Genomic DNA, 13,467 nt, shown 5'->3' on the forward strand with positions numbered 1-13,467 from the left:
CTGGGAAGTCGGCTCTCAAGGGGAGAACCGGGACTCCGGCTCGGAATCTGAGTGGTAAACTCCGAGCTGCGGCCGGGCCCTTCCGCTTTCCGACAGAACTTGGTGGGCGGCCTAGCCGCTTGGGCTAATCTACTTGGTTTCCCAACCTCCGACTCTCAGGGTCTCGGGATTAAAAGTAAACACGGGGATTTTTTTTAAAGCCCACCCGGGTAAAACGCCCTTTTATTTTTTCGCAGGGTTGGTTGGTTTGTTAAAGGTTGTTTCAGAACGCCCTGCGGGGGCGGGGGGGCGGTGGTTGGCCGACGGGTTCAGGTTTATTAAATAAAATTAATTCCTGGTTTAGAGTGTGTTAATACTGTAGCGCCCCAACCTTTAAAAAATCCCATTCTTGCTAGCTGTATTATTTAGTGGGATGTCTTGTGATAAGGACAGGGGATTACAGTGGCTTTGGGATTTTGTTGCTGTTGTTGTCGTCACTGAAACAAAATTTTAGTTTTGGCTGTCCTAACGGCAACTTCTCGGGGTTCATAAAATCTTAATTTGAGAAATGGCTGTGAAAATCACAGCAAGTTACTTTGGAATTTTTTTCTTTTAAAGGAAAATAAATTTCCGATTTGGGTATTTTATTGTTAGTAATGATTCCCAGTTTCTTTAAAATCTTATTTTTTGGCAGATATATAGAGAATGGCTTTTGTGAAAGGTACAGCCAGCTAAGGAGGTTTGGGGATTTTGTTTTGTTTAAAGAATGTAACCCTGTAAACAACAAGGTCCTACTGTATAGCATAGGGGACTATATTCAATATCCTGAGATAAACCATAATGGAAAAGAATATATATGTATGTATATATATGACTTAACCACTTTGCTGTACAGCAGAAAGCAACACAACATTGTAAATCAACTATATTTCAATAAAAAAAATGTAATCCTGGTTTTGACTCTTTTAATAATGGTAATAACACCACCTTCCCAGCTCTTTTAAAACATTACTTGGTAGATCCCTTATTTTCATAGGACTTATTTCATATGTTTGGATGAGAGACCTAATGTGGGCTTTTTATAAAGCAACACTTACACTCTTTATAGGCCTTGTCCTTAATCCTCAGCATCCCTCTGCTCCTGACATTGTACCTAAAACTAAATTGAGTTTTTGTTGTTATGTGAGAGTTGCAGAAATATCCAGCACTAACCACTGTCTCCCCCTGATATTTCTCCACATCTTTGTACTGAATCCATTACTCAAATGGGTGTCCCTTTTCTTGGATGCCTGGAAACTATGATTGTATAGCCTCTGACCTCCCTGCTGAGTTATCATTCTTTTCTCTCCTCTCTCTTTTCTTGTCCAAACTTGAGTTTGTGACTCTCAGCTCCTTTATGACTAGCCTTTTGATGCCTTTAGCTCCCTCTGACTCAGGAGTCCTTACTCCCAGTTCCATGAGCCAAATTTTAGAGGACCATGAGAAAGTCCCATCTAAATTTTGGTAGTCCCATCTAACTGAAATGGAGTGTTTCCTTCTGTCCTAAATGTAGGCTCCCTGGGTATGGAGCTTTGTTAGCAGTAGAGTCCATAGCAGTTTTTATGTCATAATACAGCATCTCCAAGTAGCCTTTATGGTTATCACTGCTTCCCAATGATGGTTCCTAATGACAACCTGCTACTCACTGTTGTTACTCCTGTGTTAAAATGGTTGGTCCAGGGACTATGTTACATAAGAAGTTACACCCAAATTTAGTGGCTCAAATAAAATATTATGCTCATGGGTTCTGTAGGGATCAAGAATTAAGACAGGACACAAGCATGGCCAGCTTTTCTCTATTCTACAATGTCTGTGGCCTCAGCAGGGAAGACACAACAACTAGGGGCTGGAACCATCTGAAGGCTCATTCCCTTGTGTCTGGTGCCTGGGCTGGGATGTTGGGAAGCCAGGGCTCAGCTGTGACTATCCAGTGGAGTGCCTGCACATGACTTCTCCATATGGCCTTGGCTTCCTCAGAGCCTGGCAGTCTCATGGTAGTCAGACTTACTACAAGGCACAGGGCTCCAAAGGCGGGTGTTGCAGTGATCAAGGTGGAAGCTGCATGGTCTTTTATGACAGCTTTGTAAGTTACAGAGAATTACTTCTGTGCTCTGTTAGTTTCAAACAAGTCCACTCAGAATCAAGGAGACAGATGGTGGACCCCACCTCTCAATGGAAGGAGTGTCAAGCAATGTGCAGCCATTTAAAGAAAAACTTTTATACTGACACGCCTATTAATATATCAGAAAAATTAAATATTGTGATAGCTGCAGTTCTATGTAGTTGTTTGAAATCCTATGAATTTTATGGCATGCATTTTACAACATTATTCTGAGAAGGATTCAAGGACTTTCTCAGATGTAAGAAGGGTCTAGGACATAGAACGGCTCAGGCTCCTTCCCAAGATTTGAAGTGCACAGTGTCAGCCCTGGTTTATTGATCAGGGCAGGACTTTCTCATTTGTCTTGGACTCAGCGGTGATTTAGAAATCAGTCTGTGACCTTTCTTTTTTTCTGGTTTAATTTTTTTCTGTTTTTCTCACCTCAATAGAGATTAGGAGATTCTTTTGCAGCCCTGTTCTTCTGTCTCAGATGCATTTGAAGCCAGTCTTTAGACTCATCTTACTGGTTTTGCCAAATGGCATTTTTATCCTCGTGTATATTGCATTTTCTTTTATGACCATTCATCAGTTTAGAAGTGTGTTTGCTTTCCTGAGTTTTCATTTTCTTATTTTTCTTCTGTCATGTCTGGCTCCCAGAGCAAATACCAACCAAAAAGAATAACTTGAGAGATGTGGAGAGATAACTTTCATTTCACTTATCACCAAATAGGTTGATTTTTAGTAATTGAGCATTAAGCACAGGCCTGGGAGGCCAAAGGCCTCATTTAAATCCCAGATCCAGTCTTTGTTAGCTATCTGACCTTGAACCCAGCAATGAACCTCTCTGTGCCTTTGATTCATCACGAGAAAAATGGTGGTATCCAGAGTTGCCAGGTTCACATTAATGACCCAGAAGAAGTGCCTGGTCTTCATCTGGTCCTTGCTCCTCGAACCTTTGCCCGTTAATTGAAGAAATGCTGCTATGAACACTTCCTGGAGGTGTGGCTGGCATTTATTCTTGAAACAGTTTACGGAAAAGCTCCTTCACATTTTCAGCCTCTTCCTCTGCTTTCTGTCATTCCTAAACCACCTCACTCAACCTGGTGTGATCTTAATTGTGTGTGTTTGCACAGATGTAATTTTTGGCTTATATGTCTCTTCAAAGCCTGATTGCCCACTCCTGACCTCTACCAGTATACGGAGTTTCTCAGGACCTACTCCCCAGCCCATCCTTAGAGCCTCCTACCCACCTGCCACCTGCCAACTGCAACTTTATTGCTTAAACATTTCATGGTGGGCATTTCTTCCTGACATTGTATTATATTAAATTATATTGGGTTATTGTTCTCTGTGTATCTGTGCTGTGCTACACTTCATGGAAGCAGGTGGGCCTGGGTAAGAATTTGCCTTCTGCTCCTGAAGAAGGCTCATGAGTTGTTGTTGAACAGGGGAGAGACGGGGCTGATATTACTTAAGGGCTTCCCCTCAGAAGGGAAAGGCTGAACCTTCTCAGGCAAATCTTGTTTTTTATTCTTTTAGGTCTGAATTTTGAACATATCTTGCTAGAGGTTGAAGAGGTAAGGCTAAGCTTTCAACATTCACACTGAGAAAGGCCCAGAAGGTGACTTGGGCCACAGTTTGGGGTGGCAAAACTGTGGATAGTAGGAAAGTCTAAACATAACCCAGAGGGAAACGAGAAAAGGCCCTCAGAAATCAGGGAAAAAAATCCCAAAGTGTCTCCCTCTTTCCCCATGGTATAGCTGGAATGTGTATTCCCTTCCCTGTTCCACCCCCAAAAAGACATGAGGCCACACACTGCAGTGCTAGTGAGGGACAGAGGAGCTGTGGGCGTGAGAATTTGATCACTTATTCAAACTCACACCCAGATACATGTGTGTCACCTCCTGGTGTCGCCCCACTGGATAAGTGCTTCTCCAGGCCCAGCATATTTCAGCTGAGACATGCAGTCTGTGTAGTACCTGATGGTTTGGTTGTGACCTGGTATCATAGTGATAATAGAGACAGTGACCCTAAGAGTTTAATGACCCTTTAGCCTGTGGGTAGGTAACTGGGAGATAGATAGTGTATGTATTGTAGTCTCTGTCTTAGTCACCTGTGATGGTTTTTTAATTTTTCACATACACTGTTGAGAATGGTTTAATAATTATAGATAATAGAGAAACTACTAATCACTCTAAAATCCTCCTGTTTCTTGGTCTAGAGCTAGGACTGGACATCCCAGCAGCAAGGAGCCCTGAAGGCCAGAGTAAAAAGGCAAGTACATCCCTTTAAATCTCTCATCTGTTTTTTTTTCTCCCCATTTCTTCTCTTTCTTCTTCTTGTTTATTTATTTATTTTTTAATGCACATATTCTTAAGTACTTGGGGACTTTTAGCATGGTGGTAATTAAACTGGATTTGTACTGTTTTCATTGGTGAATTTAGCACATTTAAAATATATATATATATATATATGTATATTTATTTATTTATTATTTTTGCTGTGCCAGGTCTTAGTTGCAGCACACGGGATCTTTGCTGCGGCATGCAGACCTCTTAATTGTGACATGCAGACTTCCTAGTTGCAGCATGCGGACTTCTTAGTTGCGGCATGCAAACTCTTAGTTGCGGTATGCATGTGGGATCTAGTTCTCCAACCAGGGATTGAACCCCGGCCCCCTGCATTGGGAGCAAGGAGTCTTACCCACTGGATCACCAGGGAAGTCCCTTAGGCCATTTTTGCTTATTACTGTAACTAATATGTTCAGTTTTATTTTTATCATACTATTTCATACATTCACTCATTCACATTACATTATTTTGTCTTATGGACCATTTAAAAATATATTTATTTATTTATTTGGCTGTGTTGGGTCTCCGTTGCAGCACATGGGATCTTTCTTTGCTGCGCTCTTTGTGTGGCACGGGGCTTCTCTAGTTGTGGCCTGAGGGTTTTCTCTTCTCTAGTTGTGGTGCAGGCTCCAGAGTGCATGGACTCTATAGTCTGTGGCATGCAGGCTCTCTAGTTGAGGCGCCCATGCTCAGTAGTTGTGCCGCAGCATGTGGGGTCTTAGTTCCCTGAACAGGGATCAAACCCGTGCCCCCTGCACTGGAAGGCAGATTCTTTACCATGGGACCACCAGGGAAGTCCCCTGGACCATGTTTTCTTTGCTTTTATTTTCTCTTGTGATAGTTGATAGCATACAGCCAATATTTAGTTTTAATAACTGGTTAATTTTATACTTTTCAAAAACATCTTTCCTGGCACATTTTCTATGATTATTCAATTCAAAAATAATACAATAACTTTGGACTCTTCATTTTAAAATGAGGAATTCACGATGTATTTTAACTTTCCCTGCTCAACTTTCTAGGCCATGCCAGTATCATCTGGGGTACATTGTGGGACACATGTTTATTAATGTTGACATTGTTTACAATATATAACCTGTTTTCCAGGACTCCCTTTAGACTTGGACATTCATTTACTTATATTTATGTCAATTATTTAGACAATCTCTGGTTAATGGTGGCAGTGCTTCATTTTATAACTTTTCAAACCTTGAGACCTTAATTTTGTTTCGTCTGCTAGGTTTAGGTATTGTAGCTTTGGTTAAGGTTTTCAGGAGAGGTGCATCAGTAACAGATAGGTGGCATTACATATCTCATACTATCTTTCCTTTCCTTGGCACATGAACAGCATCTGGGCTAGGCAAAAAATTCTTGGGTCACAGAACTCCCCCTTCACATTGTACTAATATTCCTTCATTTTTCCCTGTGTTTGCTGTGGTAAAATCTGGGATCAGCTGAATTTTTTTGTAAGTGACTTACAAAAGAACCAAAATCCTTCTCTTTCATTATGTTCACATCGTTTTACGGGGTTGTAATTGGCTTATTCAGACCCCAGGATAGAAAATGACCCATCTGAAGACCTCAGGCTCCAACCATATCACAAGAGTTGTCTGGTTTTGTTTGTGTAATTGTTTTATTATTACTGCCAGGTTTCGAAGGTAGATATCCCCTCAGAGAATATTCCAGACTCCCTGAGTAGTTTCCAGGTCCAGGTCCTGTATCCCTCTTCTGTTCTCAGAAATAGTTCCTGTCAGAGTGGGAAGACATGATCTTGGATATTTAGTTTCAATCCTTTATGAAAAGCTGTAAAGATAATTTTCTACCCTTAGCTGTAAAGCACTTTTGGTGGGAAATTAAAATTCCTCTAAGAGGATTCAACTCTCATTTGGGTTACCCTAATTTCAAAAATTTTGGCTGTTAGAATTTTCTTTAATGTTCATGAAGAGGTATTTTTTATTTCCCATGAAGATTCATTGTCCTTAGCAGTGAATTTTGAACTTTGTTTTCTTAAACATCCAAATTAGGTTTTCCTTTAGTTTTCTCTGTTATTGATGTCTAACTTAACCTTAGAGGTGGGCTTCCCTGGTGGCGCAGTGGTTAAGAATCCGCCTGCCATTGCAGGGGACATGGGTTCAATCCCTGGTCTGGGAAGATCCCACATGCCGTGGAGCAACTAAGCCCCTGCGCCACAACTACTGAGCCTGTGCTCTAGAGCCCGTGCTCGGCAACAAGAAAAGCCACTGCAATGAGAAGCCCGCACACCACGATGAAGGGTAGCCCCCCGCTCTCTGCAACTAGAGAGCCCACGCACAGCAACAAAGACCCAACACAGCCAAAAATAAAATAAATTTATTTAAAAAAACAAAAGAAATTAGAGGTAACTTTTAATCAAAAAGGGCATAGCATAGAGACGACAAGAGGGCACCTTCAACCCCAACATGGAAATGAAGTTCCTATTCCAAAAAGAAACATCCTCACAATCTCAGCTTACTGATTTGGAGCTTCAGTTCTCTTACAGTTTGTACTTGGATGGGAGTCAGGGGGAAGGAGACACTCTTCAGCCAGCCATTTTGATATTGGGTATTTATGTATCATTTCTTCCTAAGTCTCTTCTCATTTCTATTACAATTTGTTTTGGGAGCTGTCAGTAATTTAACAGTATCTTTTAAAACTTTTTATAAAACTAAGTAGTTTTGTGTGTCAGCCCAGTATCCACTAGTGTCACCCATGCTACCCTTCTGCTATGTGCAGATGGCGTCATGTCCGCACCTGAATCTCTCCTGTGTCCCCCACTGTCAACAGCCAAATGTACTCACCAGGGGAGTCTGCCATCCCCTTCTGTTCACCCCTACTGTGGTCCCCATGTTCCTGCCTCCCTAGAGACCATTTCTTTCCAGAGCAGCGGTTTTCAAGAGAAATATAATGCAAGCCACATACGTAATTTTAATTTTTTTTTTTTGCGGTACGTGGGCTTCTCACCGCTGTGGCCTCTCCTGTTGCGGACCACAGGCTCCGGATGCACAGGCTCAGCGGCCATGGGTCACGGGCCCAGCTGCTCCGCAGCATGTGAGATCTTCCCGGACTGGGGCACGAACCCGTGTCCCTTGCATCGGCAGGCGGACTCTCAACCACTGCGCCACCAGGGAAACCCTGTAATTTAAAATTTTCTAGCACCTGCTTTAGAGAAATTAAAAAGAAACAAGTGAAATTAATTTAATAATATACTTAGTTAACCCAGTATATCCAAAATAATCATGATTTCAACCTTCAATCAGTCTAAAACTTATTAATGAGTTAATTTGCTTTTTTTTTTTCACACTGTGTCTTCAAAATCTGGAGTGTATTTCACACGTAGGTGTTCTCAGTTTGGACTAGATGTATTTCAAGTGCTCCATGGCCACATGAGATGGCTACCTTATTGGACAGTACAGCTCTAGAGAATGATTTTATGTACACTCTCCATCTCTCTTCCTGCCTCCTTTATTCTCATTTGCCCCAACACCCCCCAGAGTCTGTGACTATTGCCTCCCTCTCTCCTTTCTTTCCATTTGTCATGATCTTTTTTTAACATGGAAAATCATTTCCTTTCTTAAAATTCTGGCCTGATTTCTTCTGTCTTACATTCCTCTAACCCCCATTTCAGGGGGTGACACACCCTTTTGTCTTGGTTGGGCATTTGCTTGCAGTTACCTCCTAATGATTATTTTCGTTGACCCATTAGTTGACTTAGATATTTTTCTCATTTTAAAAAAATGTATCTTTCTTGAAAGATCTCTAAATTAATTTTAGAGTTAAACTAGAAATCATAAATTTAGAGGTTTGTATAGAGTCCCTTATGTTTCTGCCTTGATTTTAAAAATAGCACATATAGGTATATGTATTTTAGGATTATAATATCTCACTCTAAGTATTGCTTTACCTCACTGAATATTTTTGATAATTATTTTTATATATTTTCTATATATTTTAGGGTTTCCATTAAACTGATGTAGAATTAAACTGATATAGAATTATATCAGAATAATTTATTTTAAAAAATTCCTACTTGAATGGGAGTGACTTTTACCTAGGAAAGTACATAAAAATGGGTGTCTTGAAGAAGTTCTTTCCTGTGCTATAATGGAGTGTTTTCAGGAAACAAGGTGTCAGACACCCCCACCCCACCACTCCCCCAGGAGGGAAGGTGGAAATTAGGGGTTCTCAGAGTGCCAGGGTCACAGATTTTTCTGAAAGGTTTACATGGGGACCCTGGTTAGGCCCATCACTACCTGACGGAACACTCCCTGACTGGTACATTGTATTTGTAGACATGATGCTGAAAATGCTCTTTCAGCGTCTTGAAGGTTTTTATATTTGAGAAGTTTACAGAGAAACCCCTAGCAAAGGCTTCAGGTTCCTTCTGCTTCTTTGCTCTTCAGTACCTCCCCTAGACCTAGTGTTAGATTAGTTAATAGTGTGATCCTTGGACCAGTAGCATCAGTGTCTCCTGGAAACGTGTTAGAAAAGCAGATTCTCAGGCCCTGCTGAATCAGAAACTCTGGAGGTGGGGCCCAGCAATCTGTCTTTAAGAAGCCCTTTGGGTGGGTCTGCTGTACCAAATTTGAGTTACTGACACACGTCTGCTCTCTACCTGGCCCTTGCACAGGCATCTGGATCCTCTTGGAATCTCTACTCCCCAGTGCCCCATCCTGGAATTTTCTAGTCCCTGCTACTTGAAGGCTGTCTTCCACAGCCCCTACGCTTCCTGGCTTTGGTTTCTAGTGAGTTCTGTGGTATGTATGTCCATGTTTGTGACATTCTGGGAGGGGTGGCCCAGGCTGTGATTTGCCACCTACTGCTGCAGACATTAGTGGTGTTCAGAAGGGAAGGGAGAAGCTGTGCTCATGTGTTTCCCACTAAACAGAGAGACTGACACTCTCTATAGCTGTTTTATTTTTACTTTATCTCCTTGTCAACTTCACAGTGTAATAAATGCAGTTTATGTAAACATCTCTACTGGGAGATGCATAAATATAAGTATTTATGTGAACACATAAAGTCTGCATATGTGGGTAATCTCCCCATACATATCATTTATTTATCCATTATTACATACCTGTGGTGTCTAGCTGATTCCTCTACGTTACTTCTGTCTCTGTACCCATCTCTACCTGAACATGTAGTAAATATTTTATTTTGAAAATAGACAAATATTATGTTTCCTTTGTGTTTTCTCTTTCACGGTGGAGCCTTCCCTCTGCTGGGGCTTCACTGTGAGACCTGCAGGACTCAAGGTCCTTTGGGAGGTCCTGGCTTCTCCTGAATCCTCTCTCACCTCTCCTGTTCTAACTGCTCTCTCTGGCCAGCTCTGCTGGAACAGAAGGTATTGCCTGCCACCCTATGGCCGCAGGTGACACAGCAGAGGTGTGGGCAGCTGTCTCTTGATTGATTCCTAGTCTCGCCTCTGAACCTGAGTTCCCACATGCATGGATTTAAGCACTGTCTTTCTGAGGAAGGGATTGTGCTCATTTTCCTCATCTCCTCTTGAGGGGCTGTTTCCCGTGTTTATTGACTCCTCGTTTGTGCCCATCACTTGCTAATGTTATCCATGCTGCCCTCTATCTCTGTGTAAGATGGAAAAGCCTTCACACTTGACTGTCTCTTGTTTTTCATCCAATGTTACTCCCTGAATATACCCTCCAGGGGTATCTGTCTTCTTCGTTCCACATCTAGCACAATCCTTGTGTATCCACCTCCCTAAGGACTGTTTCTTTTTTTTAATATATATTTTAAAAAATGTATTTATTTATGGCTGCGTGTGTCTTCATTTCTGCGCACAGGCTTTCTGTAGTTGCAGCGAGAGGGGGCTACTCTTCCTTGTGGTGCGCGGGCTTCTCATTGTGGTGGCTTCTCTTGTTGTGGAGCACGGGCTCTCGGCACGCGGGCTTCAGTAGCTGTGGCACGCGGGCTTAGTAGTTGTGGCTCGCAGGCTCTAGAGCACAGGCTCAGTAGTTGTGGTGCATGGGCTTAGTTGCTCTGTGGCATGTGGGATCTTCCCAGACCAGAGCTCGAACCTGTGCTCCCTGCACTGGCAGGCAGATTCTTAACCACTGCGCCACCAGGGAAGTCCCAAGGACTGTTTCTTTATAGTGATTTTATGCACAAACTCCATATGTTCTTCCTGCCTCCTGTATCCCCATGAGCACCTCTCTCTGCCCCCATCTAATTATTTCTTCCCTCTCTCATATCCTATTGTTCTGTTAGTTTCCTGCCCTGAAAGTTGACTGCTAGCTTCTTAGTTTTCTGCCTTAATTTCTAAGTCATAGATTACTTTCAGGCTAAAAGTTTCCTTCTAACCACTGTTTTATTCCTCATCATTCATTGGAAATTAAATCAATTTTTAATAATTTGACTCATCAGTGATTTAGACTAGCCCATCTTCCCCAGTTCTGTAGTTTTGTTTTTCCCTTTTGTGGTCATTTTTATTTAAACTTTTGACCTTACTGAAACTAGAACTTCCGTCCAAAAATGTATATAGAGCTGAAGTTTTTGCCCTGATTTTTTTGGCACTGTGTTTAAGGTGGTATCTCTGGGTACTCAGGTAACCTCATTCCACAGATTTCGATCTGAAGTATTTTCACTATTGCTTCTTCTAATGATTTTGTAGATTGCAGGTCAATTTCTTATTCAACTTACCAGTGACACAGTAGTTTGTATGGCTTTTAATTTCAAAGAATATTTTTTCACTTTTTTTCTTTTTAACTGATTTTTATCTGATGTTAATTGTAACCAGATATGTTCCCTAGATAGGCATGACTAGATTTTTTTCCATTGTGTTTATAATTTAAATGGATTTTCACATCTTTGAGCCTCAGAGCCCAGATAGGAGTGTGGGAAATAGGACTCCTCAAAGGACAGAGATTAAATCTCAAAGCTCTTAGATTTATTAAGCAAACTCAGGTCCAGGGTAAAAGGGTTCTGTACCCCCAATTCCAATGTGTGGAGTTTTTTTCCTCCACACATCCAAGCAATTCTGGGACACCAAATGAGTGTCCTACAATTCAACTCAATTCTGACACTGTTTACCCAGAGATAGCATCAGATTCCACAGGTGAGGGGCTCAGTCCTGCAAGACTGTTCCCCACTCCACCTACCCAAGGTACCAGTCATAAGTCCAGGTTGTCACCTGGGCTTCTGACCAACTGGCTATAGATTGGAGGTTCCAACAACGCCTTCCTCATTTAATTTGCTGGAGTGGCTCACAGAATCCAGAGAATCATTTTACTTACTAGATTACCAGTTTATCATAAAAGATTATAACTCAGGAACAGCCAGATGGAAGAGACGCATAGGCCAAGGTATCGTGGAGGGGTGCAGAGCTCTCATGCTCTCTGAACATGCTACTCTCCCTGAATCTCTACCAACCTGGAAGCTCTCCAAACCCCATCCTTTTGGGGTTTTATGGAGGCTTCATTACATAGGTGTGATCGATTAAATCATTGGTCTTTGGTGACTGATTCAATCTCCAGTCCCTTTCCCCTCCCTGGAAGGGAGAAAGGGGAGAAAGTTCTCAGAGCCCCATTATCACCCAATCTGCTGTGATGTTTGATTTATTATAGATAACCTGTCAGCCTGGATCTCTCTTCACAGACTGTGTACACATGTCTACACATAAGGATCTGGATTATCTCAGGATCCCACCTCCTCGGCTCCCCCACCCCCCACCCTCCATCCCTTCTCTGACACTTTTCAGTCCCTCCATTTCATTTGTGCTCCTCTCAGCCCCATGCCTGACTTTGGTGCCCACTGAGTTCTTTTAGAAACATTCCACATTCAGGGATATGAAATCCTTGGTGAGGTCTGTCAAGGATTGGAATAGGGTGCTGGGCTGATCCTCCTTCCTGAACCCCTGTGCAGTCGGGGAGGCTGATGCTAACATGCAAACCTTTTTCTTTTTTACTTCTCCAGGCAAAGGGATATTGGGAAAGACTCTGGAGTAGAGTGTTAAGATTTAAGAGTATTCTTTGAATATTTGCACCATGATGGGCCTTGGAGGTGCCTTGAGGGTGGTGCTTTGAGTGGAGTAGTTATCAGGAAATTGTGGATTTTAAGGAAGTCCCGAAAGAAGAGATCACTGACAATTCAGCAATTCAGGGTGAGCTCCTAAAGGACTCTTTCTGGCTACTTAATGCCCAGAAGCCAACCCCTCACCTCTTATCAAAGCTATAGGCCACTAGGTGCCAATGAGGTTCATGTAGCATCAGATCTATCTATGCTTTTCCTTAATGTGGGGATTTGGGGTACAGAATTTAAGGAAGCACCAAAAACACTCAGTAATCAAGATAAATATTTTAATGTATTATTTTAAAAATAAAAATGATGAACAAAATCTCCCCCTCCCCCCAATCCATGATGAACAAAACTGTCAAATTATGCCTCCTCTTCACCCCTGTCTCCCTCACCATCACCACCACCACCACCACCACAAGCTCAGAAAGTTTCCTCCAAGCGATACCTGTGCCAGGGTTTGCTGGCTCGAGCCGTGGGGCTTCATTATACTACTACCACCAGGGAACCTTTTGCTCTTTACCGAAGTCCAGCCTCTCCACTCCTCAAAATCCCGGGCACACAAGACGAAAGCCACTCCCACCGCCATTCCAAGTTGGCCCAAGCCAATCCCGCTCTCTCCGAAAACAGCCTTGGTGTTCCCTGTCTATAGTGGCGCCCCCTCCCAACCTCGGGGACGTAAAGCCGGTGTCGCTCCTATCTGGGCGTCCCAACAGAGCATCACTCCGCTTCCCCACCCTCCAAGTGCTTTACTCTGAGCCGCGCCCACATCGGCCCGCCTCTGGTCCAGCCCGTGCCGACCCTGGTTTCAGCTCCGGGAAGGGGACACCAGTGGAGACTTGGGTGGGGAAGCTTAGCTCCTCCGCGCCGCTGACGGTCAGTGAGCACAGTCTGGTCACCCGCCGCCGCAACACCGGGCTCCAGGACCACATTTCCTAGGCTTCTCGGCGG

This window comes from Monodon monoceros, unplaced genomic scaffold, assembly GCF_005190385.1.
Source record: "Monodon monoceros isolate NGI ecotype Baffin Bay Population unplaced genomic scaffold, NGI_Narwhal_1 Super_Scaffold_10, whole genome shotgun sequence".
Lineage (NCBI taxonomy): Eukaryota > Metazoa > Chordata > Mammalia > Artiodactyla > Monodontidae > Monodon > Monodon monoceros.